The following is a 14,093-nucleotide window of genomic DNA, read 5'->3' as shown; positions in this document are numbered from 1 at the left end:
TAAACGACAGGTAGCCTAAGTAAGCCTACCCTCGTTCCCTGATGGAGAATATTCATTTTTTAAATGCTATATTCCCTGGGAATGTGATGCTCCATTTACGCAGTACGAAATGGACATGGGTTATTAACTGAGTAGGTGTGTTTTGTGCTTCTGGTAACAGACGGAACCAGTGGGGCGTAGACTACATCCTGCTTCGCCCTTAACCCAATAGCGATAGCCTTAGAGGGCGAAGCCTTAGACGATATAAAACTGGGGTTACGTAATGTAACCCAGCTTCTATGAGTATAGGCGCAGCCCTCTAAGGTTCGGGCCCCACTGGCTCCGTGAATAGCTGAAGAAAAGCTGTTTGTGTGGGAGTAGATGGTAGGGCCTACTTCCTGTTTATACGGAAGTGAGCCCGGAGGTGGGGCCCACGTCATAGGTGGGCGTGGATTAAATCTGTCAGTGCTGCACACGTGCAGGAGGGATTACCCAATAGCGATAGCCTTAGAGGGCTGCGCCTATACTCATAGAAGCTGGGTTACATTACGTAACCCCAGTTTTGTGTGGTGTGCAGTGTCACGGGTGATTTAGTTTGGACCCCTTACTCCCCTTTTTGTTACCTGCCGCTGTGGTAAGTCCCAGTCCTGTCCTTTCCCCCAAAGTGTGGATTTTATTGAAATGTATTGTCTCTGGTGTTTTTAGATATTCTGTATTTTATAAATAAAGTAGCCTTTGATATTAACCCTTAAACTGTCTCTGGGCGAAACTCCACCAGGTGGCGTTGTCAGCAACCGGCCTCTTACACCTAGCCGCACCACCCCGCCACAACGCAGAGAAAACCGACACAGTTTCACACAGTAACACAGAAAGCACACAGACAGGTACACAGTAACACAGAAAGCACACAGACTGACACACACAGTAACACAGAAAGCACACAGACTGACACACACAGTAACACAGAAAGCACACACACAGGTACACACAGTAACACAGAAAGCACACAGACAGGTACACACAGCAACACACATACAGACACTCAGGTCACACAAGAAGCAGACAGTGAGGTAAATACATTTGTTGAAACTCATCACAGGAAGAGACAGTCCAATTCTTTACATCTATTCAGAAAAACACAACCAGAGTCCTTTAGAAACTATGGAATTCAGATAAGATAAGACTTAAATTGTTATGCCAGAGTTATAAAAATAAAATAAACACAGCAGCATAATAGTAAAACTGTACACTAACATTGCAGTAAAAAGAAATCAAATATCTCCAGGAAACAGAGACGGTCACATAATTAATGTAAATATTAAGAGTAAGCCATGGTGTCTTTCCAACTTTACCAAACCTCCATTCTTACAAAAACAACGGTTACCTGGATCTGGACACACCGGCTATAACTTGATCATCATTTCTGAACTACGGCCCATAATTCGGGTGTGGCTGAGAGGAAGAGCGGTTGTCTTTGAGTCAGAAGAAGACAAGTTATCACGTTGATTTAACCTAGTGGGTATTGTGCTGCTTGTTAAATGTGTGCGTTATCTCACTGCTACAGTGGAGAAGAGCTTCAAAATGAAAAATCTCAAATCCCATCCATTACACTCCGTCTATATACATGTCAATAGATTGTGGAGAAAGCACGTTTTTTAAGAATGTCTGGTCTGGTGGAAAGACTTTATAAAAGTGTGAGAAAACAGTAAAATCCGGAGGGAGGCAGTGATGCAACATCTGTGGAAACAGCTGTAAAATACCAAAGAAGAAGAAGTGCTTTTATTTTGAAGGGAGTCTGTGTTCCCAGCGTGCATTGCGCTTACTCGCAAACATGTAAAAGCTGTTACACACCAAGCCGATTTTCGGCGTAGATAGATGTCGATAGATGTTCGGCCGTCGATGAGCGTCGTGTCACCCTACTCAGATTGGTGTGTACTGCACCGTCGTGTCTTTTCGGCCGTGCCGACACCTTCCGCCGCCGATTTGACATGTTGAATCGGGAGGCCGTCGGCCAAAGAAATCACTCTGATTGGCTGTTCAGCTTAGCGAATCAGTGCATGAGAAGCAAAACGGAAGTGAGGAACCCAAACAAACTATTAAGAAGGCAAATCAGAGATGTCATTTAACTCCAGCTCTCGACACAGTTTCGGGAAAACCCCATGAGCTTCTCATTGTAGAGCGATAATGGAACGCACACGCTATTTGTTGTTTGTTTATAAAACGGACTAGTCAAATCAAGCAATCTGATTGGTTCTTAGCCGTGATATACTGAGCGTATACCACGGGTAGAATTGTAAGTTACTTTTCACAACAAGTCAGTATCCCTCCGCGTCTAAGAAAAACAGTATACCGTTGGGTCCAAAAGCAAAGCAGTTTGCTTTTCATACTGGAACAAGAAAGCAGCGGAGAAGTAACGGACAGAAACCCTCCTTTTTACGCAGCGGTCCAGACATAGACATCAAACGGCGAAACATATTCAGTGTGCAGTTCCTTTGGCATTAGGGCAGGGATATCTAGATACTTTCCAAGGTTTGACATAATGAATTGTGCTACTTTTAAAGCAAGCAACAATGTTTTCAAATCTGTAATCAAAGAGGTCCGCAAAAACACTATCGACCAATCAGATTGCTTGATTTGACTTGTCAGTTTTATAAATATATTTACATTTCTTCCCTTACGAAACAAACTTACAAAGCATAAGATGGAAACATTTAAGATTAACTTCGACCTCCGGGGGGGTCTTACTAGGAGTGGATTGAGCAGTGCCTATCTCCAGAAAAAAAAGCACCTAAACGACATGCAGAGCTACGTGAAGAGCAGGTAGACCAACTGGAAAAGCACCACCATTCAAAAGCTTTCTGATGCGGGTCTTGAAAAAAAGTAGAGAAATGATGACCGTTAGTGGCCACCGGTGCGAAAGCTCTCTCCAGAGCTACTGGAAGCCCAATCTCGGGGACCGGAGAAAGTGGAGCAATATTCTCGCCACGCCAAGCAACAGCCAAGAACAACCTCAACCTATACAAGTCACCACGTAAGCCATGCTACTGATGCTGGACAGTTTTTCAGTGGCTGCACAATAAACAGCAACATACACATTAATGTAAATAAAGAGCCAAATAATGGATCAACGCTCTCTGTCTAATATGTTCGATAGCTGTTAGTGTTGTTGCATAGCAACCACCTCGCACTAGGTTTCGTGCAGAAGGCAACGGAGGGACTATTTTATTTTGAACATCATTATTTACTAATAAAAACTATTTAAATTAGAGTGTGTATTTTTCTTTCATATTGCCACACTTGGTAACCGTTTTATAAAAGCAATAGCTCAATTCAGGCCGTGATATATGCTCATTATATCACAGCTAAGGGGGTTGTCGACCCTCCGCTTCGAGTCGGGCCGAACCACGCCCCTTAGCTGTGATATAATGAGCATATACCACGGCCTGTCGTGAGCTATTGCTTAATTGTATAACGCAGTCTGTCTTCCTGTTGTTGCCTCTTTTGATTGACGAATACACACTACCGACGCCTGCCTGTAAGGAGAGTTATTGCCACTCACGCATGCGCAGTTCGTACGTGCAACTTGGCCGTCGGCTGAAGTATTTGTGGTGTGTTCCAGTGCGACGCATGGCCAAGACGCAGGAGACGTGAGGCGACGTTCCGTCGGGACGTCTTCTTTGGTGTTCTTTGGTGTCAGTTTGGTGTGTAAGAGGCTTAAGGGATAATGTGCAGCGAGGCGGTCATTATGGGTAAAAGAAGACCCTACAGGCAGATCAGGAGCCCGACGCGAAGCGGATGGATCTTGATCAGCATGAATGACCAAGTCGCTGCACATTATCCCGCTTATTACAAGGCCACATTCTCAACAAAGTAATGACATGACTCCAAATATTAATTGAAATGCTTTTATTGATTTAGAAAATGTTTTTATTGATTTAAAAAATAGTATCATTGATTTAAAAAGTTGTTTTATTGATTTAAAATGACATGCATCCGCTAATAAAAATTGTCCGTTGTTACCGTTTGAACTACGTAGCAACGGCAGGAACTGCTTCGATAGTGTTTTATTTTATTACTATAAATAAGCAGTCAACTTTAATGCTACGATGTATGTGATGTCTGATGGTAACTACACAAAAAAATTGTAGGCTACGTCAAATAAATTAATGCAATACTTGACAACACTGATGTCTATCTATCTATCTATCTATATCTATCTCTCTCTCTCTCTCTATTTATCTATTTATCTATTAACAGTATAAAACTACACCACTGCAATGATGACGAATACAGTGTGGGAAACATGATTGGGTTATTTTGTTACATTTTACATCCACTAATAATCCATATGTTTAATCTCTTTCATTTTAATAAACATTTATATTTTCCATATTTTTCAATGCATCTTTTTCTCCAGCTCTATATTTCTGTTTTTGACTCAGTATTTTTGCCTGTATGTGTATTTCGTCATATGTTCATTGTATGCTTCAACACCTTCCAATTAAATAGCCTACTTGGTTATATTCTGATTCTGATTGTGTATTTTCTTTATTTTTCCTCCCAGGTAACGTGATGTCGTTCCCGGAGCCCAGACCTCAGGCTCCTCAGCTTCCTCAACACCTGCTGAGGAGCATCGACTGCCAAGAATTACACCAAACAAATACTGTATGTTTGGTTAAGTCAGTAGAATAGGATTTGAAGGTATATCTCTGCAGCTCCACCATTCCTTGCTCAAATGTTGTATTTAATAACTCCAGTGGCGGCTGGTGGAAAATATTTTTGGTGGGGCTATGGAAATGGTGACAAAACCATACTAGGGCATTTAAAATCAGGAGGCTAAATACGAACATTGTGTGTGTGTGTGTGTGTGTGTGTGTGTGTGTGTGTGTGTGTGTGTGTGTGTGTGTGTGTGTGTGTGTGTGTGTGTGTGTGTGTGTGTGTGTGTGTGTGTGTGTGTGTGTGTGTGTGTGTGTGTGTGTGTGTGTGTGTGTGTGTGTGTGTGTGTTACTTGCCGACCCTCCAGATTTTCGTGGGACACTCCCACATTTCTCCCGATTTCTGACAAAATCAGATTTACTCACGTCTGTTTCCACTCGGACTTTAATACAGCTACACCATTGTTTGGTTTCCATGGTAGCGCGTCTCTTTAGCAGCGCGCGCAACTCAAAGTCTGAGAGGGTGAGGAAGATGAAAACTGAACAAGAATCGACAACTCGACCCTCTGATCACTCCTTTCCTGTAAAATACAGGTCCAGCCCACACATATGCTCCATGGTGCCACTGGCATTGCCCTTACAACTACAATAAGCATGTAAATGTTAATCTACAGCTCCGGCGATCCACTAGCGATCCACTAGCACCGGAGCCATCCTCGACAACTACTGTAGCGTCACCTTGGATACGACTCCAAACAACTCACAGACACACAGGCCAGGGCGCTGAAAGGGCGCCCTTTGAGCATCAGATCTGACGACGCTGATTGGCTGAAATTATGTTTCGGCGGCATAGTTTACAGATAGCAACAGTCAGCTTGTTGGCTGCTGCTGCTCTGGCTGAGGGCTCCTTTCTACCGCCCGGACGAGAGAGGGTAATGATACACGCTGCGGCCAGGCAGGAAACATGTGACTTATCAGTAACTTTAGACATCGTAAAACAATTTTAAACAAGATTTTATTGTAGATTATACATTTTACTGATACCAACTATATAATATTTACCTTGTTCTTTAAAAATAAAAATAAAAAATATATATTTTTGGAAATATATTTTTTTATTTATTTTTTATTTTGAATGACAATCAAACATGTGGGAAGAGGGGGGGCGGCGCCCCTATGGACCGGCCGCCACTGATTAACTCAAACCAATACAGAACAGAAAGAGAAAAAAGTAAACACATGAAGTACAGAACAAAAGAGAAGGGTCAGAATAACAGATGCAAACAACAAAGCTAAATAGATCATTGCTAAGAGATGTGATGGTTATAAACTTAAAGAGTAACAAAGACATTTACAAATTCAATTGGTGATAATGGAACTTTTACATAACAAATATGGATGAATAAGAATGTGTGAACATTAAGGCCGTACACAGACCAAAGAGACATTTACTTTACAAGCTCTTGGTAATGGTTTTCCATCAGTGAAATACGGCTCTTTACTGACACCTAGTGGCAGCAGAATGAAACTGCAACTGCATCAGCAAATGCATGTTCCTCTCTAATATCCCAATGTGCTTTTCAAAAACAACATTTATTTTGGAATTTGGAATGAATCCAACAAGTATTGTTGACATTTCAGTCTAGACAAGAAGAACAACATTGTAAAGAAATATTATTTGAATAAAGTTGATAAATGAACTTAAAAAACAATGGAAATTGGTTTGTTATCAGTAAATTATACCTCTTTAGTAATATCTACATTTTCCAACAAGCCAGCAGTTAGGGATCAGATCCCTTGTTGCAACATCTCTACATTTTGTAATTTGTATACTTAACAAAATCTTTACATTTGAGCCATTCAGATGAATAAAAACTAAGCTGAAAACTCATCTCCTCATTCATGGATAGGTCCACCCTGTATTTAAAAAATCCATATTACCCTATTTAAATAGAAATGTGATTGTAAAAAAAACAGAAGTATCATCCTTCAAATGCAACGCCTGAGGCCAGAGGCCTGTACGACGAAGCCGGTTCAACATAACCTGGATATGTTTGAGTTAGCCGTCTTACCTAATCCAAAACAAACGCGCTCTCGCTAAGCGGTCCTACGACGCTGGTTATCAACTCGTTAACCCAAGCCAGCTTTGCCCTATCTAGTTATGTGCGTGATCACATACAAGGGGTGGTATTTGGACATATCACATCATAATGTATCATATATTTCCTTATCTGAGTCAGCTTCTTGAGCCGTATCTGGCCGTGCAACACTCACAGTGTCACATACTGTATGCAGAAATATTATTTCAACTCTTTAGTAATATCTACATTTCCCAACAAGCCAGCAGTTAGGGATCAGATCCCTTGTTGCAACATCTCTACATTTTGTAATTTGTATACTTAACACAATCTTTATATTTGAGCCATTCAGATTAATAAACACTAGGCTGAAAACTCATCGCCTCATTCATGGAGAGTTCCACCCTGAGACATGTATTTAAAAAATCCATATTACCCTGTGTCAATAGAAATGTGATTGTAAAGAAACTGAAGTATCATCCTTCAAAAGCAACGCCTGCTGTGTTCAGTGGGAATAGTTGACCGTGCTGTACAATGCAGCTGGATCCTCTTCAGAGTCCTGACCTCTGGTCCTGAGAGACAAATGATGTATTTCTTATTTCTTATAATACTGCAAAACGAATTAAATGATATGTGAATAATGTTCCTGTGTGAGGATCTGCTCACCTCGGGGCAGCACTGCTGAACTTGACGGCAGCGTACTCCGTGACTTCCTGTTGCTCCGTGTGTCTGAGGGGCTGAGCTGCTCTCATGTTGGAGTAAAGAGGGTCTGCCCGGTTGTTGGAGAAGTGAACGCTGGCATACTGAAGGTCCTCCTGCTGCTCCGGCTGATCAGGTACACACTGCAGGGAGGAAAACACTTTCAGATACACATTTTCACATTAATAGATATTTCATTTACAGAGGAATGGACCCAGGACAGAAAAGGCCAAAGCAACAGCAGCTGTGGTAATGATGAAGACATATCCCTGCTTCATCAACATGATGATGTATGACAGAAAGATTAAAGATTAAAAGATAGGAAAACCTCTGGATGAACTTGAAATGTACTCACGTCTAAGAGGAGAATCAAACAGATTGTGATAGAAATTAACTTTTTATAGAAGGATGAAAAAAGAGCAGCAAGAGGTCCTTCTATGTCGGATCAATTTTCTATAAGCACTTAAAGACCACCATCATTATAAATTGAGTGTAACATGTTTTCTTTTGTACTAGATTAATTACGTAAGCATCTATTCTCACCTCTTCCCTGATGTCCGCTCTCTCTTCAGGCTCAGACGAGTCTCTAGAAGCCCTCTTTCTTCTGGTTAGGAGAGTTTATGAAGAAAAAGAAGATCTAATGTTGACACCAGACAAACAGACTTTTAATGATTTAACAAACAACGATTAAGATGATCAGATCTGCTCACCTGATCCACAGGAAGACAGAGAGAGAAATGACAGCCAGGAGAACAACAGGGATTGTTACAGCAGCTGGTAGTAGCTTCCAAGATCCTGAGAAACAGTGATCAACGGAGAACAGATGGTTAATACAGCTGTGTTTCTCATATATGGATAGAAGGACCCCTAGGGGCACTTTGGAGTATTACAGGGGGGTGTAATATAATAGATAATAATAGAATAGAATTGGAGGGATGAAACCCTCTTTAATGGTCACACTTGCAGAGCACACAGCACACACAGTGACATCTGTTCTCTGCTTTTAACCCATCCTAGTACCAGGAGCAGTGTAAGACTATATTTTCAACCTTCCTATTCCTAAAAAAAAAAAAAAAAAAAGAAAAACACTTGTCCAATGTTCAAGAAGCTGAAACAAATGCAAATACATTCATGATATTGTTAGTTTTGTGAACGGGTGATTATACTCCATTCATTATTTCCTTCTCAACACCGATGGAATATCTCTCAGCCTGAGGGCACTTGCACTCGGCATAAGCTTCACAAAACAGACACAACTCTCACTCTTGAGTGCACAGGGCATGACTGCACCCCATACTGAATCTGGACCCTCAGGATAATTATTCCTTATGTGAAAGAAAGGAAACAACCCCTACCCCGAACTGGAAAGGTACATTTGAACACACACTCCTTTTTCAGCCTCCTACCAGACAATGTGACTGAAAACAAACAAGCTGATAAGTGTTTGGTTTTAGATGAATGCATGAAACTCACCTTTCACAACACTCAGATGAAAGGTGGAGTTACTACGTCCTAACTTGTTCTGGGCTCCACAGGAATAACTCCCACTGTGTTCAGCTCTGAAGTCAGTGATGTTGAAGATCTGTCCTGAAGCTTTTGGAGAGTCTTCATTCTCCTTGTACCAGGTGTATGTAGCTGCTGGGTTAGCATCACTGCTACAGGTCAGAGTCACTGAACTGCCCTCCTCTATCTCAGCAGAGGGACTCACTGACACAGAGGGGAGCTTTGGAGCATCTGGAGGAGAAGTGTTATGAACATTAAAGGGTAGATATAATGGCAACTTGCAAAAGTCCAGAGACACAAAGCAGGAAACGTTTTTCACAAACACAATGCAACACATTTTAAAGCTTGGAGCATCTGGAGGAGATAACATGAACACATTTCACATTTAATTCCACGGTGGAAGTGATTTGATGAATAATAGTTTAATAAAACACAGAGTGGGTTAACTTGATTCCATCCTTTATCAGAAATCTAAACACTTTGAGGGAAAGTGTTCATCTTTATGTCATGGAAGAAGTTTCCTTCATAATTCTCCTTTACTCTTCTTTCTAGTAGCATCCCTCGTAGCAAGAGTATATTTTACCTATTTTAAAATCAAACAGAAAACCTAGAGCCCTGGTTCAGTGTCTTTGCACACTGCCATGTCTGCTGGCGACCTCTGGTGGGTAAATAGATAAATGAGTGCAATGATGATATATGTTATACTGTATGTTAATGTTATTATGTTAGTGCAGTGGTTCTCAAACTTTTTCTGTCAGGCCCCCCCTTTGGAGAAAAAAAAAAGTCGGGCCCCCCCAACACAAATAGTCAGGCTCAGTGGCGGCGCCAGACATTTATTTTGGGGGTGCTGTGGGGTAGCTTGACGTTTCATAGAGGGTGCTCAAACATTTAGGGTTTCCCATTCATGTACCGGGCGCTACAGTGGAATTTTCTACTGCAACATTCCCCACGCATATACACAGTGAGACAGTTACAATGAAGGCTCGATAATCAGCTCACGGCATAGGGTAAAGTGCTATTTTTATAGGTGGTGTGTGGACCTCACATAGGGGGGTCCGGGGGCAAGCTCCCCCGGGAAGATTTATTTTTAAATATTGAAGTTAAATGCATCAATCTGGAGCACTTTGAGAGCAAAATGAAGAGATCTATGGATACATCTCTCAACACCCATATGAAACAGAACTGTAAACAGATTTACTTTTTCTTTATGGATATTTTACAAATCACCCTTTTAAACGTTATTCTTGTTTTACTGCCATATAGTATTTCATACCTGTTTTTCATTTATTCTCTTATTTTTTTATAACTATAATGATCATATAAACGTGTGCCTCAGAAATAATTGTTTACATTAATCGTGACCAAACCGTTTGAGACCCACTGAGATAACTTAGACTAAAGTGAACTATCTAAACACTGAGAGTCCTTTAGCTCAGGGGTTCCCAACCCCCGGTCCGCGGACCGGTACCGGGCCGTGGAGGTGTTACTGCTGGGCCGCGAAATGGCTGTGAGTTTATCGTAATATTTGCAGAATTAGAAATATTTAAAAATATTTTATCATTGTTCATTTATGCACAGAGAAAGTTACCGGTGCGCCAATAGGAAGTGGAGCACACAGGGGACAACCGTTTAATCGCAGACTGTTATGTTTATGTGGGGAAGTGGCAGTGCATACATTATTTGAGATATATTTCGAACTCGGATTTCATTTTAAGGACATTGCGGCCAGGGGTGTAGAGCTATTTTTTTTATTTGTAAAACCTCCTTCACTTCATGAAATGGCTGCAGCATCAGGAGGCAGCCTCTGAGAAGTGCAGCACCAGCGTGTACACACAGCCTTCACTGTGTTCCCCACTGCAGGCTGCTACGTTTCACACACACACACCGAACGGCCTGATTATTACCCCTATTACTCGTTGTATGAAGGAAATGTCCGGTCACAAAGGCACATGATGTGTGTGTGTGTATGTGCACTGCTCAGCTCCGCTGTGTGTGTGTGTATGTTCGGTGTGTTTTTGTGTGTCCAACAACGGCATTTGTTTTCAAATGACCATGAACAGTAATTTACACACATCTGGCCAACTCCATAGGTATGTGGGTGTTCCCAAAATAAATTAGTTTAATCTTAATCTCGATGTAGTTCTAAATGCTGTCGGAGTGCACCGGAACGAACGCCCCGGTATGACGTTATTATGGCTGGCAAACAAGCCTAGGGGTCTCCCTGACATTTCAGTTATATCAATATGAGTACAGTGGTCCTAATTTGTTTTGATTGTATCCTGGTTTTAAACGTTGTTAATATGTTTTGGATGCATATTGTTCTATTATTTGTTACATACAATGTAACAGCCTGATATTGCCATATTAGGCTATATTATATAATATATTATATTCATATTTGTAAAGCGGTCCTAATTTTTTGTTTTAATTGTATCCTGGTTTTAAACGTTACTAATATGTTTTGGATGCATATTAGTATTTCTTCAGGCTGTTAAAAACAATTATCCTCTGTTGCCACCTGCTGGTGAGTAAATATTAAAATCAGCTAAAATTGACAACCGGTCCGCACATTTTTTGTAATGTATCTGCCGGTCCTTGGCACAATAAAGGTTGGGAACCCCTGCTTTAGCTCACTGAGTCTCTCAGTCTGACAGGAGAGGACTCTCCTCCACTTTGTTGTTGAAAAAGCTCCTTATATCCGTTAGCGTAGCTCGCTAGCACCAGAAGCTAACAACAACGATCCCCGGTACAAGTGCGCTCTCTCTCTCTCGCGCACACAAAATGGCTCGTTCCACACACACACAGAGCCGAGCTTTAATGAAACACAGAGACCCAGACGTAATAGTACTGCATCATATTATTTTTGAATAAATAATTTTTCAATTTATGATTTTTTATTTTTTTATCTTTTACATTTTTTATTTTTACCATTTTTCCTCCTGGTCTCTCGCGCCCCCCCTGGTATGCCTCTGCGCCCCCCAAGGGGGGCGCGCCCCCCACTTTGAGAACCACTGTGTTAGTGCAAGACTTTGAGTAAACTCACACACTGAAGGAGAGGGGAAGTCCTCATATCCCTTCAAAGCACAGGAATAACTGTCTGCTGAATCATATCTGAAGTCTGCATAAGAAGATGTCTCTTCCTTCACTTCCTGTCTGTTCTTAAACCAGATGTAAGAAGTTTGACCAGGTAGACAACTGCTGAGACACTGAAGGAGAGAAGACGATCCTGATCTGCTCACCTGGAGATCTGAATAAAGGTACAAACATAAAAAAAGAGATCAATAATGTTCATGAATCAAAATTAAATGTTAAATGTTTTAAGAGTACAATTTCAGATACCTGTGACGGACAAAGTGACTAGAGGACCCGAGTATGGAGCTAGGTTTGTTTCAAACCTGAACCTGTACTCAGCTGAGTCTCTGTCTCTCAGGTTTCTGATTCTCAGAGTGCAGATGTTGTTTCCACAGAGATTCTCTACACGACCTGCATACTCTGAGTCTGTGGTCAGATCTACACGTTTACCATCTTTGTGTTTAGTGAACCAGAATGTTTTCACTAATGTGTTAACACCACCATACGTAGATGGGTATGTGAAGCTGCATCTTATCTCCACTGATGATCCTTTCACTGCACAGATCTCAGTAGGAGTGCAAGCCACTCCCCAGTCACGCTGACCCTGAACCACTGAAACACAGAGCACATCAGAAACTATTATCAAAGTTAATCTATAAATTGTTGAGAAATCGCCTGAACAAAACTTTCAACAAAGAATGTAAAAATAAACCTTTTACAAACTTTACTGGGATAGAGCAGAAAAACACATGTGAATTCCTTCTTAGGCACTTTGAAACCAATGATACTCTTTGATTGATAAGAGTTGAGTCAATATGTTAAGACTTAGAATAAGAATATCTCTCTAAATCACTTGAACTTAATAAAAAGAGAGCTGGAGATTCTTTAAGTCGTCTTAAGAAAAAAACAAAGCAAAATGTTTTCACAGAGAGAGAGAGGATGGAGCAGTTATGCAGACACTATATTCTCATTTTAACGCTTGTAAAAGTGATAAGCAATCTGATATTTGATGCAGATGATTGGAGCAAAGGAAAGTGGCAACGCACGACAAGATCTTCAGAATATCCATCAAAGAAACTAGTAACGTCTTTGTGTTTCTACAATTCTACACAAATACATTTACAATGTTTCTGCTAGGTTTGCCTTTTACACAAATCCATCCCACTTATTCCCACATGAGACCTGGTTTTACAAGTCCCACATTTCCCAGAATCCCCTCTGTTCATGTGATGAATGTAAGTGTAGATGTACAGTACCTGACACAGAGAGCAGGAAGACAACTAATCCACTCACTGCTGCAGTTAGACTCATAGCTGCTCCTCTCATCTCTGTGAGACTATAAAACATGTCAGATTAAATAATGTTCACAGGAGGTATACAGAATCATTACATCAATAAACTGTTTCTACTCACAGTGAAGGAGGAACCATGTGTTCAAAGATGCCTTTCCTCTGAAGCAATGACCAGAAGACGGATATCAGGCTGTTAAAAATAGATTTACTTCCTCTTTAGATTATTAATATGCATGATGAGCCTATTACCAGTAACACCCACTACAAAGTTATGTTTTCTTGTCCAAAAATGAACTTTTCTTAAACAAAATAAACTATGGCTTTAACTTGTTTGGCTGCCGATATACCAGTGACACCAGAAAAGAGCATTCAAATTAAGAGAATAACAGTTAATCTCTCTGAGCACTGAGGAAGTCACACAGTCTGCCGGTGTAGTGAAAGAACAGGAAGGCATTAACCTGAAAAACTAAGAGACAGTTTTAATGAACAGCATGAAGAGCACAGTATTAATTATTAGAGAGAATGGAAAATGCTATTTCTCTTGGTTTGTTATATATCACACAGGCTCCGCCCTCTACTGGACTCTTTGGGTACTACTCTCTATCATGCTATGCGTGCATTCACCTACTGAGTTGCATAAACGTAGCCAGCCAATCGGGGCGAGCCCACCTGAATGCGCGAGCAGGCCCACACACAGTATGGGTGGTTACACCTCCCGACTGTCATACATCCTCTTCATCGAGCAGCAACAACTGAAGCTAAACGTGAAGAAGATGAAAGGTGCTATATATCAATAAACTTGCCTTGCCTTACAA

This window comes from Notothenia rossii (genome assembly GCF_949606895.1).
Source record: "Notothenia rossii genome assembly, chromosome: 1".
Classification (NCBI taxonomy): domain Eukaryota; kingdom Metazoa; phylum Chordata; class Actinopteri; order Perciformes; family Nototheniidae; genus Notothenia; species Notothenia rossii.
The sequence above is the reverse complement of the archived record's forward strand: the minus strand, read 5'-3'. Positions refer to the sequence as shown.